At 44.1% G+C, this 26960-nt stretch overlaps 2 long non-coding RNA genes across 2 annotated transcripts; one reads left to right on the forward strand and one right to left on the reverse strand.

The window, feature by feature from the left end:
- Positions 1 to 3794: 3794 nt before the first annotated feature.
- LOC123990920 lies at positions 3795 to 26640 on the reverse strand. Its single transcript, XR_006830733.1, has 3 exons — positions 26579 to 26640; positions 10134 to 10251; positions 3795 to 3842 (listed from the first exon to the last, which is right to left on the reverse strand). It is a non-coding gene; the product is annotated as an uncharacterized LOC123990920 (long non-coding RNA).
- LOC123990919 lies at positions 12050 to 16085 on the forward strand. The gene is made up of 2 exons (XR_006830732.1): positions 12050 to 13411; positions 14829 to 16085. It is a non-coding gene; the product is annotated as an uncharacterized LOC123990919 (long non-coding RNA).
- Positions 26641 to 26960: the final 320 nt, after the last annotated feature.

Below are 26960 nucleotides of genomic sequence, written 5' to 3' on the forward strand. Positions count from 1 at the left end.
ATGGGGATGGTGATGGAAGCTTTGGTAGTACACACAACGAAGAAGCAGATGTCCCTTCCAGTGATGTGGAGCTGACCTTGGACCCTGGTGCCAGTAAGGATGGTCTTCAGAGGCTGTAAGACCCTCCGTCCTTGAAATAGAAATTCTTCGACTTTACTACCTCTTCAATGGTAAGGTACCTTGCACCATAGGGACACTTGAATCCACCACTGCTGTGTTGTCCACCAGACCATCCTGCGAGGCCCACGGGATCCAAGACCCCGTGACCCAAATCCCAGACTCCTGCACATCCGTCTATGTGGTCATTTGCCATGATGCCTCACTCGATGGTCTGGTGCCCTTCTCTTCATTATCTGTGCTCCACTTTACAGACAACACCTCATCCAACGACTGATCTAAGGACCCTTTTTAGCAGCGAAGCAGTAACACGCTTGGCCCTAACCACTGTTCCATAATTGCTGACCGTCAACCTCCCTTTCCTCTTGGTGTGCCAGTTGGGGTTGGTGCTCTGTCCAACTGTTATCTGCCCTATAGCCTCCTGCTTCTCCACCGACAGCATCATGCCAGCCAGGATGCCTCCATGCCTCAGGTGCCCTTGTTTTTTTTTAAACTATGTCCGGTACAGAAAATGATGACAGAGAGGGTAGAGGTTGTTGTGGCTCAGGTTCAAGGAGACATGATATTCCACTGAACCTGCCCCGGAGACGGTTCCTTAGCCACTGAAGATCCTCCTCTGTGGGCTCTCAGAACAGAGGGTTGTAGTCTTCAGCCGGGCGCAGGTCCTTCACTAACTGACTGCACCTGGTTGGGCATGGTTGGCTTCCTCCACTCGCACTCCACATCCGTACGGCCGATATTGGGAACTGCCAAAATTGGCTGCATGGCTACACTGATGAGCTTCACGGAGGCATTCCCATGTGGTAGAGAGAATCCCCTGGTCACCAATAGAGGCCTGCCAAGAGGAAGGATGTTAAGTGCCACATGCCTTTCCATGCATGACTTTGAACACCTTGAAATGCATTCGTTGTAAGAAATGCGCTGTATAAATAAAGTTGGATTTGGTTGATGACATTACAGCTGTAGAATATTTAATCAACTGTAATTTTCACATGAGGACAAGTGCAGTTTTTTATTTGAATTTGTTTATTGATAACTTGGGATTTTACCACTTGACATATCAATCATATAGTGGGAAGGATCCTATAAATCAAGACTGTGTGACTGCATGTACCACTCCAAATATATAAATACTGTGCCTTTGAAAATTTGTCTCTGGTCATGAAACAGTACAGGCTGGATGTCAAAACAAAGCAAATTCTGAATGTCAATAGATTTTTAGATTCATTCTCATCAATGATACCGTTCAAGAGCTGAGTTATCACTCATCAAAGTCTTGTATCGGTGGTAATCTGGTTAATGATTATATAATTGATTAAGTGGTTCTTTTCTTATAGAATGTTGACAGCTGTATAGAACACATTGTATTGCTAAAATGCTCAAACTTAACAGCTACATTCACTGACACGGGATAAACTTTATCCCTCATGCTGGCCCTGACCAAACTGGTAAGATTCCCTTCACTATAGCTGCACTTCTCCACATGGCCAGACTTAGTGGTCTTCTCCCCTTTTAGTGCTCTTATGCTCATCCTTGAAAAATGCCATAAGGTCTGAAATAGACAGACACCTTCACCTCTCCCGAGTCACTATGGGAATTGCAGCGATGGTACAAGACTGACTTGGGGAAAAAATAAAAATAAATAAATAGAAACGAGGTTTATAATCAGATATCCTTTGTATCTCGATTGTAAAACCTCTTCTCTTTTTAGTGGTAGATATGGCTAGCTACTAAACAGCAAGCTACAGTGTTTACAACCATCCACCTAAAGCTAGGTTTACCAGCAAACGTTAGTGTATGACTGGAGTTGGCTAGCTAGAGTTGGCTAGCCTGGAGCCTGCTAACTTGTTATGCACCACGCCTTGTATCCAGTGGTGGAAAAAATACCAAATTGTCATACTTAAAAAGTAAAGACACCTTCATAAAAAAATCACCCAGTAAAATACTACTTGAGTAAAAGTCTAAAGGTATATGGTTTATAATCTACTTAAGTATCAAAATTAAATGTAATTGCTAAAATGTACTTAAGTATCAGAAGTAAAAGTATAAATCATTTGAAATTCCTTATATTAAACAGACGGCACGATTTTCTTGTTTTTTTAAATTTACAGATGGCCAGGGGCACACTCCAAAACTGACACATCGTTTACAAACTAAGCATTTATGTTTAGTGAGTCCGCCAGATCAGAGGCAGTAGAGATGACCAGGCATGTTCTCTTGATAAGTGCAGACATTTCTGTGTTTATTCTGGAATGTAGTAGAGTAAAAGTACATTTTTCAAAAATAGAAATAGTAAAGTAAAGTACAGATACCCCAAAGAATGACTTAAGTAGAACTTTTACTTAAGTACTTTACACCACTGCTCGTATCTGTAACTTGTTAGCAAACAGGTATAACATCAGCAACTGTAAATAATTTTACTAGCTAGCTATGTAACACAATTGACGAGGGTTGTCATCAGTTATGATTATGAACTTGGATGCATTTCAATCTCACAGAATTATAGGCATGACGCAAGATAGGATTCCAAACAGATTTAAATATCAAATATTGTATATCTAGCAAGCTAGCTAGCTAAGTTACCTAGCAAACAATGAGGTTAAATAATAATACGACAATTTACAGTTGTATATCTCTAAATATGACGCTGGTTTAATATAAAGAATATTTGCCTAAGCATGCTTGATAGACATGCTCATTTATGCTCATTTGTACGGTCTTGTCACTGTTCAATTGTTGAGGGTTATGCCATATTTCTTTCTATTTGTAACGAGTGCACTGAGAGTCGGCAAGCAAGTTCAGGGAGTGAGTGTTTAAATAAATAAATGTAACATAATACAAAATAAGAAACACGAACAACGCACAGACATGACAAAGGAACAGAAACAATAACGCAAGGAACGAAAGGGAGTGACATATATAGGGAAGGTAATCAGGGAAGTGATGGAGTCCAGGTGAGTCTGATGACACGCAGGTGCGCGTAACGATGGTGACAAGTGTGAGCCCTAACGAGCAGCCTGGTGACTTAGAGGCCAGAGAGGGAGCACACGTGACACTATTAGGCTAGATATAGTTGTAAATGTAATCTCTGTGCCTGTCACATCTGCTCCTGCACCGCCCTCTACTTCTCATCCTGTGTCTCCTTGACGTGCCTTCACTCCCCCAGTACTCTCTCCCTCTCCCTCTCTCTATGTGTGTGATTGTGTGGGCGGAGACAGTTGTGCTGGAGTCAGAGCAGATCACCACCAGCTGCAACCTGTTCCATAATCAAGACCTCTACAAATACTCAGCCCTGTCACTTTCACACTGCCAGAATGTAATCTCTGTTCAGTCATCAAATCAAATCAAATGTATTTATATAGCCCTTCGTACATCAACTGATATCTCAAAGTGCTGTACAGAAACCCAGCCTAATACCCCAAACAGCAAGCAATGCAGGTGTAGAAGCACGGTAGCTAGGAAAAACTCCCTAGAAAGGCCAAAACCTAGGACAAACCTAGAGAGGAACCAGGCTATTTGGGGTGGCCAGTCCTCTTCTGTTGTGCCGGGTGGAGATTATAACAGAACATGGCAAAGATGTTCAAATGTTCATAAATGACCAGCATGGTCCAATAATAATAAGGCAGAACAGTTGAAACTGGAGCAGCAGCACGGCCAGGTGGACTGGGGACAGCAAGGAGTCATCATGTCAGGTAGTTCTGAGGCATGGTCCTAGGGCTCAGGTCCTCCGAGAGAGAGAAAGAAAGAGAGAATTAGAGAGAGAGCACACTTAAATTCACACAGGACACCGAATAGGACAGGAGAAGTACTCCAGATATAACAAACTGACCCTAGCCCCCCCGACACATAAACTACTGCAGCATAAATACTGGAGGCTGTGACAGGAGGGGTCAGGAGACACTGTGGCTCCATCCGAGGACACCCCCGGAGGGCCAAACAGGAAGGATATAACCCCACCCACTTTACCAAAGCACAGTCCCCACACAACTAGAGGGATATCTTCAACCACCAACTTACCATCCTGAGACAAGGCCGAGTATAGCCCACAAAGATCTCCGCCACGACACAACCCAAGGGGGGGGGGGGGGCGCCAACCCAGACAGGAAGATCACATCAGTGACTCAACCCACTCAAGTGACACACCCCTCCTAGGGATGGTATGAAAGAGCCCCAGCAAGCCAGTGACTCAGCCCCTGTAATAGGGTTAGAGGCAGAGAATCCCAGTGGAACGAGGGGAAAGGGCCAGGCAGAGACAGCAAGGGCGGTTCGTTGCTCCAGAGCCTTTCCGTTCACCTTCCCACTCCTGGGCCAGACTACACTCAATCATATGACCCACTGAAGAGATGAGTCTTCAGTAAAGACTTAAAGGTTGAGACCGAGTTTGCGTCTCTTACATGGGTAGGCAGACCATTCCATAAAAATTGAGCTCTATAGGAGAAAGCCCTGCCTCCAGCTGTTTGCTTAGAAATTGTGTAGGTATGTACGGCAGGACCAAATCAGAGAGTTAGGTAGGAGCAAGCCCCTGTAATGCTTTGTAGGTTAGCAGTAAAACCTTGAAATCAGCCCTTGCCTTGACAGGAAGCCAGTGTAGGGAGGCTAGCACTGGTGTAATATGATCACATTTTTTTGGTTCTAATTAGGATTCTAGCAGCCATATTTAGCACTAACTGAAGTTTATGTCGTGCTTTATCCTGGTAGCCGGAAAGTAGAGCATTGCAGTAGTCTAACCTAGAAGTGACAAAAGAATGGATACATTTTTCTGCATCATTTTTGGACAGAAAGTTTCTGATTTTTGCAATGTTACGTAGATGGAAAAAAGCTGTCCTTGAAATGGTCTTGATATGTTCTTCAAAAGAGAGATTATTGTCCAGCGTAACGCCGAGGTCCTTCACAGTTTTATTTGAGACCACTGTACAACCATTAAGATTAATTGTCAGATTCAACAGAAGATCTCTTTCTTGGGACCTAGAACAAGCATCTCTGTTTTGTCCGAGTTTAAAAGTAGAAAGTTTGCAGCCATCCACTTCCTTATGTCTGAAACACATGCTTCTTGTGAGGGCAATTTTGGGGCTTCACCATGTTTCATTGAAATGTACAGCTGTGTGTCATCTGCATAGCAGTGAAAGTTAACATTATGTTTTCGAATGACATCCCCAAGAGGTAAAATATATAGTGAAAACAATAGTGGTCCTAAAACGGAACCTTGAGGAACACCGAAATTTACAGTTGATTTGTCAGTCAGTCTAAAGTTCTAGCCGTTTGTTACTATTCATATCCTGTTATCCTGTTGTGCCTGTTTTTCTTGCCTGACGCTGATTTCCTCTCCGCTACAGTTCTTCCCGGTCTACCTCTGGTCCCTGTCTCATCATCTTGCTACTCTGTCCTGGATTCCCCACTCTACTTCTCCCTTGGATTCCCCTCCGGACCTGCTTACCCTGTCTCAACCCCTCTCGCTCCAGCCTGAGCCTCCGAACCTGGTTTCCAGCAAGTCGCCCGAGCTTCCCCTAACCTGCACTCCATCTCCCCCCTGTGTTTCAATGAATACCTTGTTTACTTCATCCCAGTCTTCTCGTCTGAGTCTGCTCTTGGGTTCCCCTGTTCCACTCCGCGTAACAGTGCATGTGCAGATGTATGCATGTTCAACTAGTTTACCCTAATGTTGATTTTACACTGGCACAGATCAACTGCTGTTCAAACTGTAGAATAGAGTATAATTTATTTAGTTTTTTGTCTTTAAGGCGATATCATGTGGTGCCTGGGCTTCTTCCTGCATTAGATTCTAGATACAGAAACATAATTCCTTTGCCTGTGTGTCATTGTAGCAGGACTGTATCTCATGAAATGTATCCCACTCAAGCAGATTACACATGAGAAGCTGAATGGCAGCACTACCATAACACTCCTCCCACAGTTTTAGAAGTATTCCCTGAACTTACTGTGTTTTTTTCGAATGACAATTTCATTATGACCTCTCCCATCATCTGCTGATCACCAGTTATCTTACACCAGATTTAACCAAAGATTTTTGGTATCCATTACTGGGATTTACAAGATAGGTACTGTTTGGTGTAGCACAGAGAATTTTCAACCAACATTACTGATGCCGTCTTTGTCTTAATTCAGGGAAACAGGAGTAAAATTTCTGTGTCCAGTTGCAGTGGGTCAGTTTGAATTGCTCCGTTATTAAAACAAAAATGGTTTTGCTCCATAAGTAATCCAACAATATGTGCGCCGCCATCATGTGTATTTCGAGTCTTCTCACTCATTGATCGAGACTAAGTCTCTGCCATCATGACACAAAGACCTTTGAGGAGGACACCCACATGTCTCAATCAATGAGAGATGACTTGAAATAGACAAGATGTCTGCAAATATCTTTGGGTAAATAACATTACCTCATGTAACCAGGGGTGAAAGTAAGGTGGTATGGTAAAACGTCACAATTGATACAACATGCCCAAAAACACTCGAGGCTTTTATACCATTATTTAACATTACTGCATGTCTGCCACATGAAACATCTTTGAATTAACAGGGTGGTATATGATCCAAATTGGGTTGTGGTTTGAGGAGAACACTTCCATTTTATCAAGGCGGAGATGAGTGGCCGAGGCGCACGTGAACAACAGTGGATACATTAATTCAGGCTGCAAGTGACAATCGCAAAATTGAATTACAATTCATGTTGGTGTTTAGTAACAGATGTCTCTTTCCATTCATCAAATTGCTAGTGCACTGTTGGGGTTTGTATGCTGAAATTATTTTGTGAGTGGACGATTGGGCATAGGTAGCCTACAGGAGTGCCTTTGTTAAATTATGGTCTGACAATCAGATGAAAACATCTTGACTGGTTGTGTTTATGCCACATTAACCTCTTCAGTCTACCCTCTACTTTTTCGAACATTCTGTTAAAAATCGCGCAACATTTCAGCGCCCTGCTACTCATGCCAGGAATATAGTATATGCATATGATTAGTATGTGTGGATAGAAAACACTCAGACGTTTATAAAACTGGTTAAATCACGGCTGTGGCTTTAACAGAACTTGCGTTTCATTGAAAAGTGCAGGAAAATCTGATCACTGAAAGTGGAAAAATATATCCATCCGCCGCTTCAACCCATTGTTATGGGCGAAAGACATTAATTATGGCTGAGGTTGCAGTACCTACAGCTTCCACACGATGTCAACAGTCTTGTCATTTGCCTAGGATTTGTTTCTTGGTCAAACGAACATTTCTTCCGGTCTCCGACCGGATATTTTGGTTGAGAAATACACAGACAGTATTTCAAGACGGACCCCTATAGAAAACACTTCGTCTCATGATTAATTTGATCGCTTATTAACGTTTACTAATACCTAAAGTTGCATTACAAAAGTATTTCGAAGTGTTTTGTGAAAGTTTATCGTCGACTTTTTGAATTTAAAAAAATGACGTTACGTTATGAAACGCTATTTTTTCCCGTTTATCACACAGTCTACATAGAACGATATCTAGGCTATATATGGACCGATTTAATCGAAAAAAGACCCAATAGTGATTATGGGACATCTAGGAGTGCCAACAAAGAAGATGGTCAAAGGTAATGAATGTTTTATATTTTATTTGTGCGGTTTGTGTAGCGCCGACTATGCTAATTATTTTGTTTACGTCCCCTGCGGGTCTTTTGGGGTGTTACATGCTATCAGATAATAGCTTCTCATGCTTTCGCCGAAAAGCATTTTAAAAATCTGACTTGTTGCCTGGATTCACAACGAGTGTAGCTTTAATTCAATACCCTGCATGTGTATTTTAATGAATGTTTGAGTTTTAACTAATACTATTAGCATTTAGCGTAGCGCATTTGCATTTCCAGAGCTCTAGATGGGACGCCTGCGTGCCAGGTAGGAGCAAGAGGTTAAAAGGCATATATGACGTGTCCATAAGTCTAGGGGAAGCTAAGCTCTCCCTAAAGTAAATTGAATTGCCAAAATTATATTGCGAGCTTCCGTCCTGTAGGTTTTCACTCCAACCCTGTTCCTGGCGAGCTACCGTCCTGTAGGTTTTCACTCCAACTCTGTTCCCGGCGAGCTACCGTCCTGAAGGTTTTCACTCCAACCCTGTTCCCGGCGAGCTACCGTCCTGTAGGTTTTCACTCCAACCATGTTCCTGGCGAGCTACCTTCCTGTAGGTTTTCACTCCAACCCTGTTCCTGGCGAGCTACCGTCCTGTAGGTTTTCACTCCAACCCTGTTCCTGGAGAACTACCGTCCTGTAGGTTTTCACTCCAACCCTGTTCCCGGCGAGCTACCGTCCTGTAGGTTTTCACTCCAACCCTGTTCCTGGCGAGCTACCTTCCTGTAGGTTTTCACTCCAACCCTGGTACTTCAATTGCTCTCATACACAATGATATATTTACTATCTAAGCACAACTCTTCACAACCAAAGTACTGTCTGTAAACCTCCCCCAGCCAATTCACTTTGACAGATCATCCTCTCTCAAAGAGTGCGGTGTATAAAGTCAGGAAATCTGCTGTCTCAGCCACTGCCTGTCATCAAGGGAGTACTCCAAGGCTCAATCCTAGGCCCCACACTCTTCTCAATTTACATCAACAACATAGCTTAGGCAGTAGGAAGCTCTCTCACCCATTTATATGCAGATGATACAGTTTTATACTCCTCATCTGGCCCCTCCCCAGACTTTGTGCTAAATGCTCTACAACAAAGCTTTCTTGATGTCCAGCAAGCTTTCTCTACATTTAACCTTGTTCTGAACACCTCCTAAACATGTGGTTTGGTAAGAAGGTCATGTGGTTTAGCCCCTTTTTCCCCAGTCACACCTCTGAGGGTTTAGAGCTTGAGGTAGTCACCTCATACAAGTACTTGGGAGTATGGCTAGATGGTGCACTGTCCTTCTCTCAAAGCTGCATGCTAAAGTTACATCTAGACTTTCCTCTATTGTAATCACTCCTCTTTCACCCCAGCTTCCAAACTAACCCAGATCCTACCCATGCTAGATTACAGAGACATAATTTATAGATCAGCAGGTAAGGGTGCAATGCTCCTTATACGACACATCACTGCACTCTATACTCCTCTGTAAACTGGTCATCTCTAAATACCCATTGCAAGACACACTGGTTGATGCTTATTTATAAAAACCCTCTTAGGCCTCACTCCTGCAGCCCTCATACTGTTCTGCCAGATATTATTTACCTTTATTTAACTAGGCAAGTCAGTTGAGAACAAATTCTTATTTTCAATGACACCCTAGTGGGTTAACTGCCTGTTCAGGAGTAGAACGACATATTTGTACCTTGTCAGCTCGGGGGTTTGAACTTTCAACCTTCCGGTTACTAGTCCAATGCTCTAACCACTAGGCTACCCTGCCGCACATTCTGTTAAAGGTCCCGAAAGCACACACATCCCTAGGTCGCTCTTCTTTTCAGTTTGCTGCAGCTAGCGACTGGAACGAGCTGCAGCAAACACTCAAACTGGACAGGTTTATATCAATCTCTTCATTCAAAGATTCAATCATGGACATTCTTACTGACAGTTGTGGCTGCTTTGTGTGATGTATTGTTGTCTCTACCGTCTTGATCTTTGTGCTGTTGACTGTGCCCAATAATGTGTGTACCATGTTTTGTGCTGCTACCATGTTGTGTTGTCATCTGTTGCTGCTTTGCTATGTTGTTGTCTTAGGTCTCTCTTCATGTAGTGTTGTGTTGTCTATCTTGTTGTGACGTGGGATTTGTCCTATATTCATATTGCATTTATTGATTTAAATCTTAATCCCAGGCCCCCGTCTCCGCAGGAGGCCTTTTGCCTTTTGGTAGGCCGTCATTGTAAGTAAGAATTTGTTCTTAACTGACTTGCCAAGTTAAATAAAGGTTAAAGAAAGAAAGAAAGAAAACATCCTTGTCAACAGTAGCCCTTTGCAGTGGAATATTGTAGACATTTTTTTGTATTGTGTTTGGAGAATCTGCAGAGAAAACAGTGAGACGGTTGTGCCATTACTGTTGTAGTCTTGATTTTATACCTTTCAGTGTCACTTGCTGGTTTCTGTCCCATTGTGCTCCATAACTGTGTCCGCTCCCTCATGCTTGTGCACTCACAAGGCCCCCGCTTTGGGGCACCGCGGAATGACTCCAGATAACCTGAGTTGTACAAATAGAAAAGGTAAGAAGAGAAGAGGGGTAGACTAAATTGGTCTGAAAGATACTCTGTGGTCCTCTGGCTACCTCAAACCACCTGTAACCCCACAACACAAACCATACAAACACTACCCAATTAATGTTTATACCATGCTTACTCTAAATTGAGCTGTCTTAGCCATCAATTTGTACATATTTGGCCAATTTAACTTCATATTGAGCAGAGCCAGTGGTTGGAAGTGCATGTTGGTGAAATCAGATTCTGTTGCACCTTCAACAAAATACACAACAATACACAATTTAACCACCCCACTAATTGTATTGACCTCTATTAAACTGGCTAGCTAAGCATTCCTAACGTGGACATTTCAATATCGTCAGCTTGCTGTTAGCTAACTAGCATCACTAACTTGGTAGCAAGATTGCTAGCCAGCTGAGACTGGCTGAGAACCAACTAACCAACTATAGACGATTTATACACATTCATCAATGCAAAATCTGATTGATTGAATTATCCGTGTTGTCTATATTAAATGGCCCTTCATTTAACATAACAGGCTTTTAAAATTCAATATTGGTGTACAATTTCAACTTAAAATATCAAAGGCACTAATTTCACATACAAACCCGCACACACACCCACATTTTTGTGTGTTGGTCGTTCATAGTAAACAATGCCATTATTTACGTTTTTGGGCACGCCCCCTCTACCTAGCGGGCAGTATCAGCATTCGCTATAAGTGCTGGACTTTGTGGTTCATCAGGGAGTCGAAACTTCCGGATTCTACCATTGAAATGAAAATGTGCAAGTTCTAGCTAGTGGTTTAGATAATTGTGATGTTTATGATAAAAACGTATATTATTCATATAGTAATGACTACACGTCGTGGCAGAGCCAGGGTGAAATTCCCTTTTAAGGCCTTGTACATTATAATCCGTTCAACACGCACTGGTTGAATCAACGTTGTCTCCACGTCATTTCAATAAAATGACCTTGAACCAACATGGAAGAGACGCTGAATTGACACCTGTGCCCAGTGGGAAAGCCTGTTCAAAATGTTTCCTAACCTCCAAAGTAGTATGAGATAAGAAAAGTAATCAAGTGATTATACAAACTAAGTTTCCATCCAAATCAAATTTGAACTGACATTCAAAGTGATTCGTTCGAAAGAATAGTAAACGGATGAAAACGAGCTATGACAAAACACAGAGATGACCATCAGGTCATGATGGAGGAAGCTAGCTTGTTGGTTTGCTCGGGGCCCTAAAGGAAATATGTCATGTAATGTGTTACTTCCTTTTTCCACTACCATTTCATTGTCTCTCTCCGGATGAGACTGGAGACCAATTCATGGGTGGTTTCGTCAATTCGGTGCCTTTTGAGAAGTGTAACTTTGTAGTAAAAAAAAAATGCAATGCTTGATTTCACTTATTTCAACATTCTGTTATAAAGAGCACATATTTAACTCTGTAAAAAAAACAAGTTTTCATCTTAAATCAGCCATAGATCCCCTTGTGACAGGGGGAATGGAAGCTTGTTGTGTGCAATAGGGTGTGGCAATTGAACGCAAACTTCACAAAAACATTGAAATTGTTAAAACGTTTCCACCACTAAACACCAGAAAATGGACAAAAAGAGTAGAACCAGCTCACCTGCATTTACACCAGGATTTGACTATTAGACGCTCAATGTTTCTTCAGAAAACAATATTTGAAAAAAAAAATTGTTTCACCATATTAAACAAGAGTTCAGTTCACGTAACAGGGTTGACCTTAAAAATGAGGGACAGACGTACGTGAATCACGAATCACATGAAATAAATCATCATCTTCTGTAATAACTGTTAAAGCAACAAAATAACTAGGGCTTTATATTGAAAACCTGGAGAAATGTTGGGGTTCAGTGGGTTAAAATCTTCCTAGATGGGGCACGGATGGACATGTCAAAATGCTGAATCTTGCCACTTCAGCAAGTCTTTATTCATATTAAAAATCAGATTGATTGAATTCTCCATGTTGTATATATTAAATGGCAGTTCATCTAACATAACATGCTTTTATTTCTTCTTAAAATATCAAAGGCACTAATTTCACACACAAGCTCGCACACAAACACACACACACAACGGTGCTGGGTGGAGTGTACGCTCAGAGGGAAGGAGTCATTCTCAAGCAATGTGGGCGACTGACTCCTTCAACTATTTAGATTCCATTTTGTAAAAAAGAAAACACTGTCCAGAACATAGGAAGGCAAAGAAGATCTGATGTGGAGATGGAACGTGACGGCCAAGTCAAATGGATCACTGTGCTCTTTAGTCGGACGACCCAATGGACTTGGCTAGTTGTGGTGGTGAACTTGGCCCAGAGTTATTAACTGGTCCTCATCAAGTCGCACAAGAAAACAGGCATCAGGAAAAATACATTATGTCAATTCGGATGATTAATTACACAGGTTATGCAATTACCTTCAGAGAAATGAATGTAGGACCGACACTTTCTCCTCCGTGGGGATGAGAGTTTAAAAACATACCAAAAAAAAAGTAACAAAGAGCCCCCAAAACAGGATGAACAGATTATAGGAAGAGAGGGAGCTAGGGAGGACAAAGGAGGGTAGAAAGCATAAACAATACAGTGAATATTGCTGTTCTGGTAGCTGAGAAATATATGGGAACAGCTACAGTGTACTACAGTATCTGAACGTTGTTCCACAAAGCTTTCAATGTGCAGATTTGGAAGCAGCAATCCAATTGTAAACCACCTTTCTCTCTCCTCCTCTCTCTCTCCTCTTCCTACTTCTCTCCATTTCTCCTTACAGTCTCTGTTCCAATCTCCCATGGCAATCTTCCGACCAGCATGTTTTTCTCCACCAGAGCCCAGAGACCTTGGCGCGGAGTGTTGGACGTCTGACACTGTTGACACGGTGCTGTTTTGCAATACAAAGCGGACTGTGGTTTATTTTCGGGAAAACAATATTTTCTTTCTACCATGTTGCAACTTATTTTCCCAATTTCATTATTTGTTATTGCTCGTGGTGGATTAACGTCTATGCGCTGTTAATCGGGGGAGAGGGAGAGAAAGCGAGTGAAGGGGAGCAGGGAGGAGAGGAAAGCGGTGGGGAATCTGTTTGAAGAACACCTCTGTGATTTCTTTGAGTTCATACATGGTATGTTATTTCACAAGAGGCTCGTGGTAAGATAAGAGCTCCCCATTCAAATCCAGGTTTGATCAAGTCTCTCCACCGTCATGTTTACTGGATTAAATGCAAAGCTTTCGCTTAGCCTTTGAGACAACCCTTCCTTGTGCGCGGAGAGATTTCTTCTCTTTTTTTTTGACTCTCTCATTTGTCCCGCCAAATGAAGGAGAGATGATCGAAAGGCAGGATAGAGCCCGTTAAATGATTACGCAAGGATGTTTTTTCTTGGTGTCAAGTCTTAGCCTAATAATAAAAGGGTGAGATTTCTTATTGTCGGGTTGACTGACATTGAATGCCGTACAAAAGCCATGTTTGCGTAGGGAGAGGCCTCAATCACAGCTGGAAAGAAGGCCTGACAAGGGGCTCAGAGCCTCAGACGAACGGACACATCTGGAGTTGTGTGGTCTATGTCACTGTTGGTTCTGTATGCTTACGCTCAGACCACGCAAACAAAAACAGAGATTTCCACCCCCTGAGGAAGACAACACATGCAACAATTTGAAAGCTTGAAATAATAAACAACAATCACAGAAGGCGGGCAGTTCTCCACGGAGGCATCTTTCCACTAGCGAAGTCAATTTGTGGGCACGTAAACAGGGATAACATGCCTCTGACCACTCGTGTTTAGACGGCTCCTCCTCCACACACACACACACACACACACACACACACACACACACACACACACACACACACACACACACACACACACACACACACACACACACACACACACACACACACACACACACACACACACACACACACACACACACACACACACACACACACACACACACACACACACACACACACACACACACACACACACACACACACACACACACACACACACACACACACACACACACACACACACACACACACACACACACACACACACACACAGAACAAAACAGAACAGCTGTGTGTAAGATTAATGCTATTTCATGGTGTGCTTGAAGAAAAGGAGGAAATTGATTTGGAGATACCAGAGAGGCATGATAAATTCTGAGGACAACCAAAAGAGAAGAAGACCAGCGATGCAACAAGAAAAAAGGAGAAAGTGAAAGAGAAGATCTTGAGTGCAATGAGTCGAAGAATAAGAGTTGTATGGAGAGAGTGTGTGGGGAGAAAATGCTCAGTCATGCCTCAGGAATGTTGTGGGTGCGCTTGCCGGTGTGACTAAACCATTTTTCACAGCAGTAATCTGAGGAAGCCGTCCGTGTGTTGGCAGTGTGGGCTGCATGGTTGAGCCTGGGAGGTGAGAGGAGGAGGTAGGGATGGAGGGAGATAGCGGAGGATAGGAAGGGGGGGGGAGTCACATGTAGACCCAGTTTTAAATTCTCTCTCTCTCTCTCCCTCTCCCTCTGTCTCTCCGATTCAGAATGGAGTTGTAAACAAGCTCTGAGGATTTACAGGCCTGCTGAAATAGAGTGCCGACCCCTGCATTCCTCTGAGCAATGTATTCTGGAAGAATCAACACTGGGCCTGAGGTGGACCTCTCTCTCTCTCTCCCCTGTCTACTCTGTTCTCACCCCTCCTCATTTTTCTGTAACATATTTATCTGGCCACCGAATGAAGGAAGGCCTCTCTGGGGGAGAGGGGGAAGGGGGTAGTTAGCCCCCCTCCCACCTGCACACTTGTGACTGTCATTGGTTTGACTGATCACCTCGAATCCGCGAGCAGATGGTTGGATGAGGGTCAGCGATATTACATAAGCCACATTGTTCCTCTGGCAAAGCCAAGAGCGTTGGACTCATGGGTCTCGTCATCTAGAATTATATCTGGGAAGGAACATCGCCATTAGGTTTCAAACTGAACCAGAACACTGTCGAAATGACAAGATAATAATCAGGCTATTAACTCAGGGATACATGATAAAGAGAAAGACTGATGATATGTGTACAATTATGTAATGAAATGTATACTATACAATCCTATATTATGTAAGACAGTTTTGATAAAAAATGTTAGCGAATAATATTAGAATGACTCATATGAGTATATAATTATGCCATAGCATATCTAATTTATGTAATCATTCAGTTTCAGTTCACTTTGATCTTTCATGCTTCGATGACAATAGATACTGTACATGTTATCTATATGAAAACACAGTACTATCTAGAATACTGCATGTGATCTAACTAGGCATCATTACTGTGTACATTTCTGTCATAACCCTTGGCTTGCTGGCTAGCAAACAGCACAACAGCACAACATCCAACTGACATGAAGAATATGTAGAGTTGAAAAACAATAATGACCCTCTCTTTCCATCTTTGTCTCAAATTGCACCCTATTCCATATTTAGTGCGCTAAATTTGACCAGGCCCCATAGGGCTCCATAGGGCTCTGGTCATAGGTAGCCCACTATGCTGTATAGGGTGCCATTTGGGACACAATAAGCATTTGCTTTGTAAAGCGGTTTTCAATACAAGTTGCAAAGCGCTTCACAGTACTAACAAAGAAACAAAAACTAGAGGAAGGAGAAGAAAAAGCTCATTAAAATCATACATTGAAATAACTCTTTAAAATCACCTTTATGGAAGTGTCTTCAGCAGTGATATAATGACGCAGCCCATGTCTGGGCTCATTTGTATTGGCGTAGTCTAATAAATATATATCTGTTCATAGTGAAGGGTGAATATCCAATAACCAGAAACCCTGGTTCACATTCCCCAACCGTTGTCTCACATAGCGAAGTGAGAAGGGACAGATATTTATGAGGAACATGCTTGTACACACACACACACACACACACACACACACACACACACACACACACACACACACACACACACACACACACACACACACACACACACACACACACACACACACACACACACACACACACACACACACACACACACACACACACACACACACACACACACACACACACACACACACACACCAAGTTCGAGTTAGCTATGAAACTAAACACTTGGTGGGGCCTCCTAGGGCATCTTGAAGTGAGCTAACATTGCTTTTAGGATTTGTGAGGAAGTACGGCAAGCTATGTTTTGAGCTCTGTGGTCTGTAGTGAAGATGTCATACTTGGCTCAGAGCCCTGCTAGTCACCTGATGTGAATGACATAATGTTTATCTGATTATCATCATCTGATAGAGGGATATGCTTTCAACCTCCAACCCAGACTGTTGGCGAATGGTCATAACATTCTCCTGTTGAGCTCTCTATATGTAGCCTGATCTCAGATCTGTTTGTGTTGTCTTGTCAACTCCTAAGATCAATGTCATTTCAAACAAGTTGGCTATACAGCAGCACAAACAGATCTGGGTCCAGGCTACAGGGTGCAGTTTCATAGTTCCCTCCACTTCCCTGAGAGAATAGCTTGGATGTCTGCTTTTACCACCACAGTCACCTCTACTTGCCATATGATACCTGTCCACCCCCAGGGTTTGTATTTTGAGGTCAGTGGCCCATAGCCTTAGGATGGACAGGAAGAGATGTGACATTCTGGGGACTTGAGGAGACGTGATATATTATCTGTCACCATTATTGTCCCCCCTGCATCACTGTCTAGAGCTTGAAACTGGAGGTGACATCAAACCATATGGCTGGAAGCTGACTCGACCGTCTCACCCAGCATGTGTGGTTAGAGATGCCGGTTCAGTAACGGTCTGGGTTACGGTCGCCTCATTGTCGACCATGAACATGTCAGAGATAGTCTGTCACGTCGCGTGAAGACAAAGGTCCTTTGTGCTGAGGAGTCAGGACATGGTTCATAGCCACAGAGATTGAAGAATACTATTGAAGCACGCTGAAAAAATTAAGTGGTAATGTCCTCCACTTTTTCTAGGAAAATTAGACTATTTTACACCAAATTGTTTCCAGTGCCTGCTCTGAGAAGGATACTGATTGGTATGGTAAAACTCATTTTTCAAAATGAAATGACGGAGAAGGGTGAGCTCTCTCTCTCTCTCTCTCTCTCTCTCTCTCTCTCTCTCTCTCTCTCTCTCTCTCTCTCTCTCTCTCTCTCTCTCTCTCTCTCTCTCTCTCTCTCTCTCTCTCTCTCTCTCTCTCCTTGGCAGTCTCAAACCCCAAAGTAATACAGTGGACCTTGCACTGCGGCTGGGCTGCCAAATCAAACACTCGACATTTCACAATGCATCTGACCCTTTGCTCCAAAACTTGATAAACACACAGTCAACTGACGTATCTGAATTACAGCTGTCAAGTGAACCCTCCATAACGAATCATGCCCATCATAGCTTTGCTGTTCTTCAGCACTTGACCGAAGATGACAGAATGGTATAGTTAGCTTTAGCCTGCCTTTCCCGTGTCCATTCCATTGTTCTCTCCTAAGTGTTCAAAGCCGTAAAGGCAATGGGCAGCGCTTGTGTCAAGTGTCAACTCCATGTCATTGTGCGGTGTTGTTGATGTTAACCCACCTCACTGAGAGCACATATGACCTCAATCTAAACTTGGGGGCGCAGCCTAGTGGTTAGAACGTTGGGCCAGTAACTGAAAGGTTGCTGGATCGAATCCCTGAGCTGACAAGGTTCTGCCTAAACAAGGCAATTAACCCACTGTTACCCAGTAGGATGTCATTCTAAATAAGAATTTGTTCTTAACTGACTTGCCTGGTTAAATCAAAATAAACTTCCTGTACTTTCTGCTCGACCTGAGGCGAGTAGTGATGAGGTCATCATAACAAATCACACATGGGTCATTATGGACAATTGCCATAGAGACTTGAGGAGGTGTCACGTGAGTTACAAGGAAAGAGGTGCTCAGTGCCGTTAGGACAGAGTGAATACACAAATGGGGCTTGTTTCTTTCTTCCCTGCTTTCCAGTGCTTTACGTTATCTCAGGGGTTCCGAGGAATGCTATTGCCTTAAATAACGTCACAGACCATGTCAGAGCTAGAACATTAGGGAGACACATATTTCAGCCTCTGAAGCTTTCCATATTTCATGAACTTATGCAACAGCACTCCACAGATCGTGAATTCCTTAATGTTTAATTGTGGCACCCTGGATTTTATTCAAGGTCTTTGATCTGTAATGAATAATGGTGATGCCTCTAGTGTGTGTGTGTGTGTGTGTGTGTGTGTGTGTGTGTGTGTGTGTGTGTGTGTGTGTGTGTGTGTGTGTGTGTGTGTGTGTGTGTGTGTGTGTGTGTGTGTGTGTGTGTGTGTGTGTGTGTGTGTGTGTGTGTGTGTGTGTGTGTGTGTGTGTGTGTGTGTGTGTGTGTGTCTAACCTACGTGATTGTGGCAGCAGTGTTGCCAGTTCCTTTCCTAGAAGCAACAGAAATGGGTCAGTGTGTATGAGGAGGGAATGCTTTCCTGCACACAACACCTGTCCACCATACTTTTGTTCTAAGTTTTGCGAGTAAGACACACACAAAAACATTCCCCCCTCCCTCAATGCCAGAAAAGAGGCCAGAAAGAGCAGCTTTTACAACTCTTGATGTCACATCTGTGTAGGATACCTGAGAAAGATTACGCACTCTGTCTGCAAGGTCAGACAAACTGCTAACGATTGAGACCTGACAAACAAACAGGAGTGTTGATTACAAATCCATCAGCATGTCACCACACCTAAAGACAACAGACAACAGCACACAGAGGGCTGTAAATTATAGCAGGAGAGCAGGTCAAAGTGCAGGGCTGCAGGGAGATGGTCTGTTAGGTCCCTCATTTACTTCACAGTCTAATGAACCCTTCCTACAAACAGCCATGTACAGGGCCCATATTCCTAAAGCATCTCAGACTAGGAGTGCTGATCTAGGATCAGTTTAGCCTTTTAGATCATAATGAATAACACTAGCTGTCATGATCGTCGTTGTAAGCATACTCAGACCAAAGAGCAGCTTGGAATCGGTTCGACATCTTTTTATTTAAGTGAACCGCACAAAAAACAATAAAGAATACACGAAATGTGATGTTCTGTAGTGCTCACAGGCCTCAACACAAAAACAAGACCCCACCAAACACAGTGGGGAAAAATATGATCCCCAATCAGAGACAACGATAAACAGCTGCCTCTGATTGGGAACCATACCAGGCCAACAGAAATAAAACACCTAGATAAGAACACCCCCCCTAGTCACACCCGACCTAACCAAAATAGAGAATAAATAGGCTCTCTATGGTCAGGGCATGACAGTACTCCCCCCCAAAGGTGCGGACTCCGGCCGCAAAACATTTGCCCCCGCCCAGACCACGCGTCCGGCCATGGGGCCGGGTAGAACGCCCTGCCCAGACTGGGCATAGGCGCAGAGGTGGTCCCCGGCCATGGAGCTGGGTTGGATGCAGGACTGGGCACCGGAGCAGAGGAAGACTCTGGCATTGGAGCTGAACTGGATGCCGTGCCTGCACTGGGCACTGGCGCAGAGAGAGGCTCCTGTCCTGGTGCTGGATGTTCTGGACCGTGGACCGTCGCAGGAGTTTCCGCACCATGGACCGTCTTCTCCCAGACTGGCTCTGGCACGCTCTACCGACCACCTCGTGTGCCCCCACCCAAAACGTTTTTTTTTTGCGGGGCTTTCTATGTGGCCGCAAACCCCGGCGTCGCCGCTATCCTCCCTTGTCTCCTTCAACGGAAGGCTTTCGTCTCCTGCAATAATTTCCTCCCAAGTCCAGGATGTCTTCTCCACCTTTATCTCCTACCAAGCCCAGGATACATTCTCCTCTCAGGCGCGCTGCTTGGTCCTGTTGTGGTGGGATCTTCTGTCATGATCGTCATTGTAAGCATACTCAGACCAAAGCGCAGTGTGAAATCGGTTCGACAACTTTTTATTTAAGTGAACCGCACAGAAAACAATAAAGAATACACAAAACATGATGTTCTGTAGTGCTCACAGGCCTCAACACAAAAGCAAGATCCCACCAAACACAGTGTGGAAATGTCTGCCTAAATATGATACCCAATCAGAGACAATGATAAACAGCTGCCTCTGTTTGGGAACCATACCAGGCCAACAGAAATAAAACACCTAGATAAGAAACACCCCCCCAGTCACACCCCAACCTAAGCAAAATAGAGAATAAAAAGGCTCTCTATGGTCAGGGCATGACACTAGCCTTCTAGATCACCAGTCTTACTCTGAGACGCTTTAGGAATACGGGCGCTGAGGAATATAACTCCCAAAATCATAGATTTGGTCAAAAGGATTTAAGTTTGCCTGCATTAAAGTCCCCGGCTACTAGGAGCGCCGCCTCTGGGTGAGCGTTTTCTTGTTTGCTTATGGCGGAATACAGCTCATTCAATGCTGTCTTAGTGCCAGCCTCTGACTATGGTGGTATATAAGCAGCTACAAAGAATACAGATCAAATCTCTCTCGGTAGGTAGTGTGGTCTACAGCTTATCATGATAAACTCTACCTCAGGCAAGCAATAGCTCAAGACTTCATTAGATATCGTGCACCAGCAGTTGATTACAAAAATACATAGGACGCCGCCCCTTGTCTTATCAGACGCAGCTGTTCCATCCTGCCGGCACATCAAATAACCAGCCAGCTGTATGTTGATTGTTGATGTTATCGTCGTTCAGCCACGACTCCGTAAAGCATAAGATGTTATAGTTTTTAATGTCCCGTTGGTAGTTTAATCGACCGCGTAACTTGTCAATTTTATTGTCCAAAGATTGCTTGTTTGCTAGCAGAATGAAGGGAAGTGGGGGTTTATTCCATCACCTGCGAAATCTCAGAAGGCAGCAGGACCTTCGGCCCCTCTTTCTCCACCTCCTTTTCACGCAGATCACGGGGATCAGGACCTGTTCCTGAGGAAGCAGCGTATCCTTCGCGTCAGAGTCAGAGTCGTGAAAGGAAAAGAGGATTCTGCTAGTCCATGGTGAGTAATCGCAGTCCTGATGTCTAAAAGTTATTTTCGGTACTTAAGAGACGGTATTGGCAACATTATGTACAAAATAAGTTAAAAAAAAACTAGTTACAAACAACACAAATAAGCGAATAAAAATAACACAATTGGCTGGGGGCACGTAAAGCGTCTGCCATCTTCTGCCATTTGAAGGGTTGTCTCAGTCACCAGATCACAACCCAATTGAACACTTATGGGAGATTCTGGAGCATAGCATGAGACAATGTTTATGGGAGAATCTGGAGCATAGCATGAGACAATGTTTATGGGAGAATCTGGAGCATAGCATGAGACAATGTTTTCCACCACCATCAACAAAACACCAAATGATGGAATTTCTCGTAAAAGAATGGTGTCCCATCCCTCCAATAGAGTTCCAGACACTTGAGGAGTCTATGCCAAGACCCATTGAAGCTGTTCTGGCTTGTGGCGCCCTATTAAGACACTATGTTGGTGTTTCCTTTATTTTGGCAGTTACCTGTACATGTACTGACAAGCTAAGGAAACTTTACACACGTGACATTTGAACAGTTACTGTACGTTTTACAGTAAACATCCTACAGAGGTGGTGCTCATTTTGTCCCTGTGGTTTTTTTTTGCAGCCTGGTTTCTGCCAGTTCTAGATTTTCTTCTCTCAATTATTCTACCAGTTCCAGGATTAACTTTCATGAAAACAACTGCCAAGTGAATGAAGCATTGGGAAACAAAGTGTCCAGAGTAAGGCACAATATAAAGTATAGAAAACATCCTGTATGGATTCCTGGTGCGTTATTTGTATCCTTCCTGTTCATGGCATTTGACGTCAGATAACACAATAGCTCTTTTGTATCAAATGTTTGTACTTTTTAGTCGGGGAACTGGGTTTTTGTCTTTTAAATGTCAAATTAATAATCATGTAATGGAGGAAATTGAGGATTGAGGCTGTTTTGGGGTTGTGTATGTGTTTGTATTTGTGTGTGTGTGTGTTTATGTTTACAGTCGTGCTCATATCATACTGCAGCTGCTGTGCCACAGATTCAATACTCAACTTCGACTCTACTAGGGTGCTAGTGGGGGGGGTAGGCTGGGAGGGCCGGGAGGGCCGGGAGGGCTGGGAGGGCTTGGGACCTGAAGGGATGTGTTGTCAGGTCTGGAGAGATGTAGAAAAGTGGCCCATTTCCCTAGGACTAGATCTGTCCTCCTCCTGAAATACCTGTGGATTTATGGACCAGTTCAGGATACATCTCTCTTCCTGTGAGTGGGGGTCCACCCCACCCACCACATCTAGCTGCATTACAAATCAACCTTTCTCTCCTCCATAATCACCAACGATCTCTACAGGGAGAGCAGCAAGGTATGACGGAAAACAAAATTTACACTAGGATGTGTCCAATGTAAATTCAGGAAAATGACTTGCATGTTCCAGTAAGTGTAAGACACATACTGTAGTAGGCCAAAGTTTCGTTCTCTGTCAGACATCTTCCCTCTGTTTTGGATCCAGATCAAACCAGTCTAACTACTTCCATCCATCTAGAATGTATGAGCTGTTCAGTCTGTTGCCAACAAAAGCCCCCAGTTTCAGCCCACAGAGAGCACACTAACATTACATAGGGTTTGAGTTCCTCCGGCTGTTTGTTAATCATAAACTTTTGACGGTGCAGCGAGACAGTTTCCCGGAATCAGCTGTCGTTCCCAATTGCCCAGTTGTAATGGGAAGAGGGGGAATGTGGGGGGGTTCCTGTGAATGTAATGGCCACATCAGGGGAATGTGGGGGGGTTCCTGTGAATGTAATGGCCACATCAGTGAGTCCTGAGGCTGAGACAGACCCTGCCCGTATCGACGGAGTGATGCTGATACACATAGATACACACACATGCTAAAACACACATACAGGCTTGCTCTTTTGCCTTGTTGCTGGCTCTAACCAAACACACATACCCGCCCTGGCCCTAACCTCTCTGAGAAGGCATGGTCCTGAGCGTGTTCCGAGGGAGCAGTGTTCCAATCCAAGCCCAGTCCTGTGTCTCCGGCCTGTGCTTCGATGGTTTCCACATGTGGGGGCGGAGACACGGCTCGCTGGAGCCCCAACATCGTCCAGGGATTCAACCAACGGCAAGGGAAGTGACACGCCAGGCCAGGGATGACATTTAATAATAGCAGGTTAATGTTTTGGATGGAAAAGGTAGATCCACGGTAAAGCTCTTCTAGTATTGGACTGGTACCAGTTTGAGAAATGGAGCTGGAGTGACAGGAGATTTGGTTCCAATTAGCATGACATTAGCAGAGGTTGGGACCTCTGCCAGAGTAGACAGTTAGGGCACTGTTCAAATGTTTCGCTTTGGGACGGTGCCATCCAAAGGTTTCAAACGACACCAGTACAACCCTGTTTCCATTGCTCTAGCTCATGGTTATTAGACAAATACATGTACGGAGAAACACCCTTTCCACAACTGACTGTTTGCATTCTTTCTCACGGATGCGCCGCAAGTCTTTACAAGTTACTGAGTATGACATCTACTCAACTCAGCAAGTGGTCAACAACATGAATGAAAAACATTTTGATTCTGTCGGTCCTAACTGAGGTGTAGAGTGCAGTCGTCTCGAGAGGAGCCATGATAACTGTGACGTGAACCTTTCTCTTCCCACCCCCCCTCTCTCTAGCTCTCTCTTCCTCTCCCCCTCTCTCTCTCTCTTCCTCTCCCCCTCTCTCTCTAGCTCTCTCTATTTATCTTTCTATCTATCTATCTATCTCTCTCTCTCTCTCTCTCTCTCTCTCTCTCTCTCTCTCTCTCTCTCTCTCTCTCTCTCTCTCTCTCTCTCTCTCTCTCTCTTCTCTCACACACACACACACACACACACACACACACACACACACACACACACACACACACACACACACACACACACACACACACACACACACACACACACACACACACCCTAACTCACAAGATCCCCCACACACACACACACACCTAACTCACAAGATCCCCCACACACACACACACACACACACACACACACACACACACACACACACACACACACACACACACACACACACACACACACACACACACACACACACACACACACACACACACACACACTGTGCCCTCCCCACCCACACAAGCCTCCTCTCTGTGGGCCAGAGTTTAATTGCAGACACATAACATGCTCTGGAGCCTCTCCAGGATCCAACTGAGAAAGGACCAATTAATAAGCAGGCTGCATCAGAGCCAAGTGTCCAGCACTAATCAGAGGAGGGGGAGGGACAGGAAAGACTGTCATTTGTGTGTGTGTGTGTGTGTGTGTGTGTGTGTGTGTGTGTGTGTGTGTGTGTGTGTGTGTGTGTGTGTGTGTGTGTGTGTGTGTGTGTGTGTGTGTGTGTGTGTGTGTGTGTGTGTGTGTGTGTGTGTGTGTGTGTGTCATTCCACCACTTTCCCAGGATGCAACTTAATCCTGCAGAGCCAGAGAGAAACCGTTAGACAGGAAAGAGTTTTAAAACCCAACCAGAAACAGAGCGCTCTGGCTTCAAGACGATTTTAATGAATGCCTTATTGTTTTTGTCCGTCTTCGTCATACAGACAAAACTGATGATTAATATGATATCAAATTAATGTTGTTTTGTTTTTCAACAAACAAGTCTTAAGCCATGCAGACAATGTTGATTGGGATTTTGAGGTATTCTTCACTCGAGCAATCAGTGTGATAGAATGATTTTAGGGCTGTTTTGTCTTAGCTGGATACCGAGTTCAGTTCATGTTGGTTTTTAGGATGAGTAGAGCTTCGTTCTAATGATGAGGGTGATCGAAGATATGGAGTTTGTGAGCCTTATTGGGGTTGGCGTGGTTGCTTTTCATCAGTGTGACAGAAGATAGAAGGAGAGATCCAGAGAGAGAGAGAGAGAGAGAGAGAGAGAGAGAGAGAGAGAGAGGGAGAGAGAGAGAGAGAGAGAGAGAGAGAGAGAGAGAGAGAGAGAGAGAGAGAGAGAGAGAGAGAGAGATGATGAGAACAAGGGGGGTTAAGTGGATCACCATGGGACTGGGAACTTCTCATTCTGTCTTTTCCAGTGGGGGAACAGAGGAACAGAGAGAGGGAGATTCTCTTACAGCCATAAGTGCCTCTCTCTGCTCTCCCTGGCAGTTTATCTCTCATGTGGCTTCCTGTCACAGGAGACTGACAGTGCAGGCCGCAGGCTTCAGTTGCACGGGTTTGTTGTTCTGACTGGAGAAGGAAGAGAGGATGAGGGGAAGGAGGGTGGGGATTCCAGGGGGGTTGGTTTGGGGGGGGGGGGGGGGGCTGTGTAGAGGTTTTGTGGGGAGTCATCAGAGGATGGAGGGGGCTCATGTAGACAGTTCCTCTCCAGGAGATAGTCAAGGCCTGGTTCCAATAAGAGAGATGGTGATAGGAGGCTTGGTTCCCATCATGCTTTCACCACCACAACTCCCAAAGCCTCCAGCCCTGCAGCCCCCAGACCCCAGTTAAGACCTGTCATTAAGTCAGTTTGAGGAAGAGGATTTGCCCCATGGTAAACAGACAATTGTACGCAGACATACAGTACATAAACGTAGACAGACAGGCACGCACGCGCACCAGTGGAGGCAGCTGAGGGGAGGACGGCTCATAATAATGGCTGGAACGAAGTAAATGAAAACCATGAGCCCGTCCTCCCCAATTAAGGTGCCACCAACCTCCTGTGACACACACACCACACCACACACCCTCTCTCCTCCCCCATACACTCTCTCGGGCCTCTTCCGTTTTTACTATCTCAAACACACCATGACAACCTTGTCTGGCACAGATATGAGCAGACAGTCATTGCCACACTACTCCACTGCAACCCTGATAAACAGAGCTCTGATCTTCAACTTTGAGTCATATCATGTCTTTAGTACTTTTACAAGGGGTTAACGGGCGCAAATACACACAGATGAATAGAACTAAATGAGTCAATAGACTTTCCAGTTTTATTCCAATCAAGTGTCAATATGATTTCATGATAAGAGAAAAGGGAGGTACTGACATAGTTTGCTCTCATTACAACCAATAAAACATAATAAGTCAATTGTTCTTCAGCCACTGGGGAAAGTGCACCAATTGCTTGTGAAAAGACGGGATTGCAGTGTATGTTTGACATTACACAGGTGGGCTCTCATAACGATGATATTATCAGGGCGGAATCCATGCAGCCAATGTGAAATCACGTAAAGTGGGCCCACTATGAGTGACATCTCCCAAACCTCCAAGACCAATGATGAGTTTAGCAGAGAAAGCCCCCTCACATTTGAAGTCCTACCTCCCTGTCTCCTCTTCCTGCCGTCCTCCCGTCCTCCTTACATGTTTCAGCTCCAGTCCTCCTGTCCAAAGTCCCAATACTGTACGAGGTGGATATACAACTCTACTACTGGTCTGTTTACTCCGACAGAATGGAACAGAAGTTTGGACTCAAACAAAATAGACTTGTGCCATGCCAAACACAATGTCATTGAAAAGTGTCCACACTAGGGCCAAATCAAATTGACACTCACTCTCAGTGTTACAGTTCTCAGAGATACAGTACATATCATTTAAAGTACACAGTATCAAAACTCCAGGTATCAACAGGAGCCCTATGGTCCTATGAACCCTGGCCAAAAGTAGTGCATATATAGGAAATAGTGTGCCATTTCAGAATGAAC

The sequence above is a fragment of the Oncorhynchus gorbuscha genome, linkage group LG12 (genome assembly GCF_021184085.1).
Source record: "Oncorhynchus gorbuscha isolate QuinsamMale2020 ecotype Even-year linkage group LG12, OgorEven_v1.0, whole genome shotgun sequence".
Lineage (NCBI taxonomy): Eukaryota > Metazoa > Chordata > Actinopteri > Salmoniformes > Salmonidae > Oncorhynchus > Oncorhynchus gorbuscha.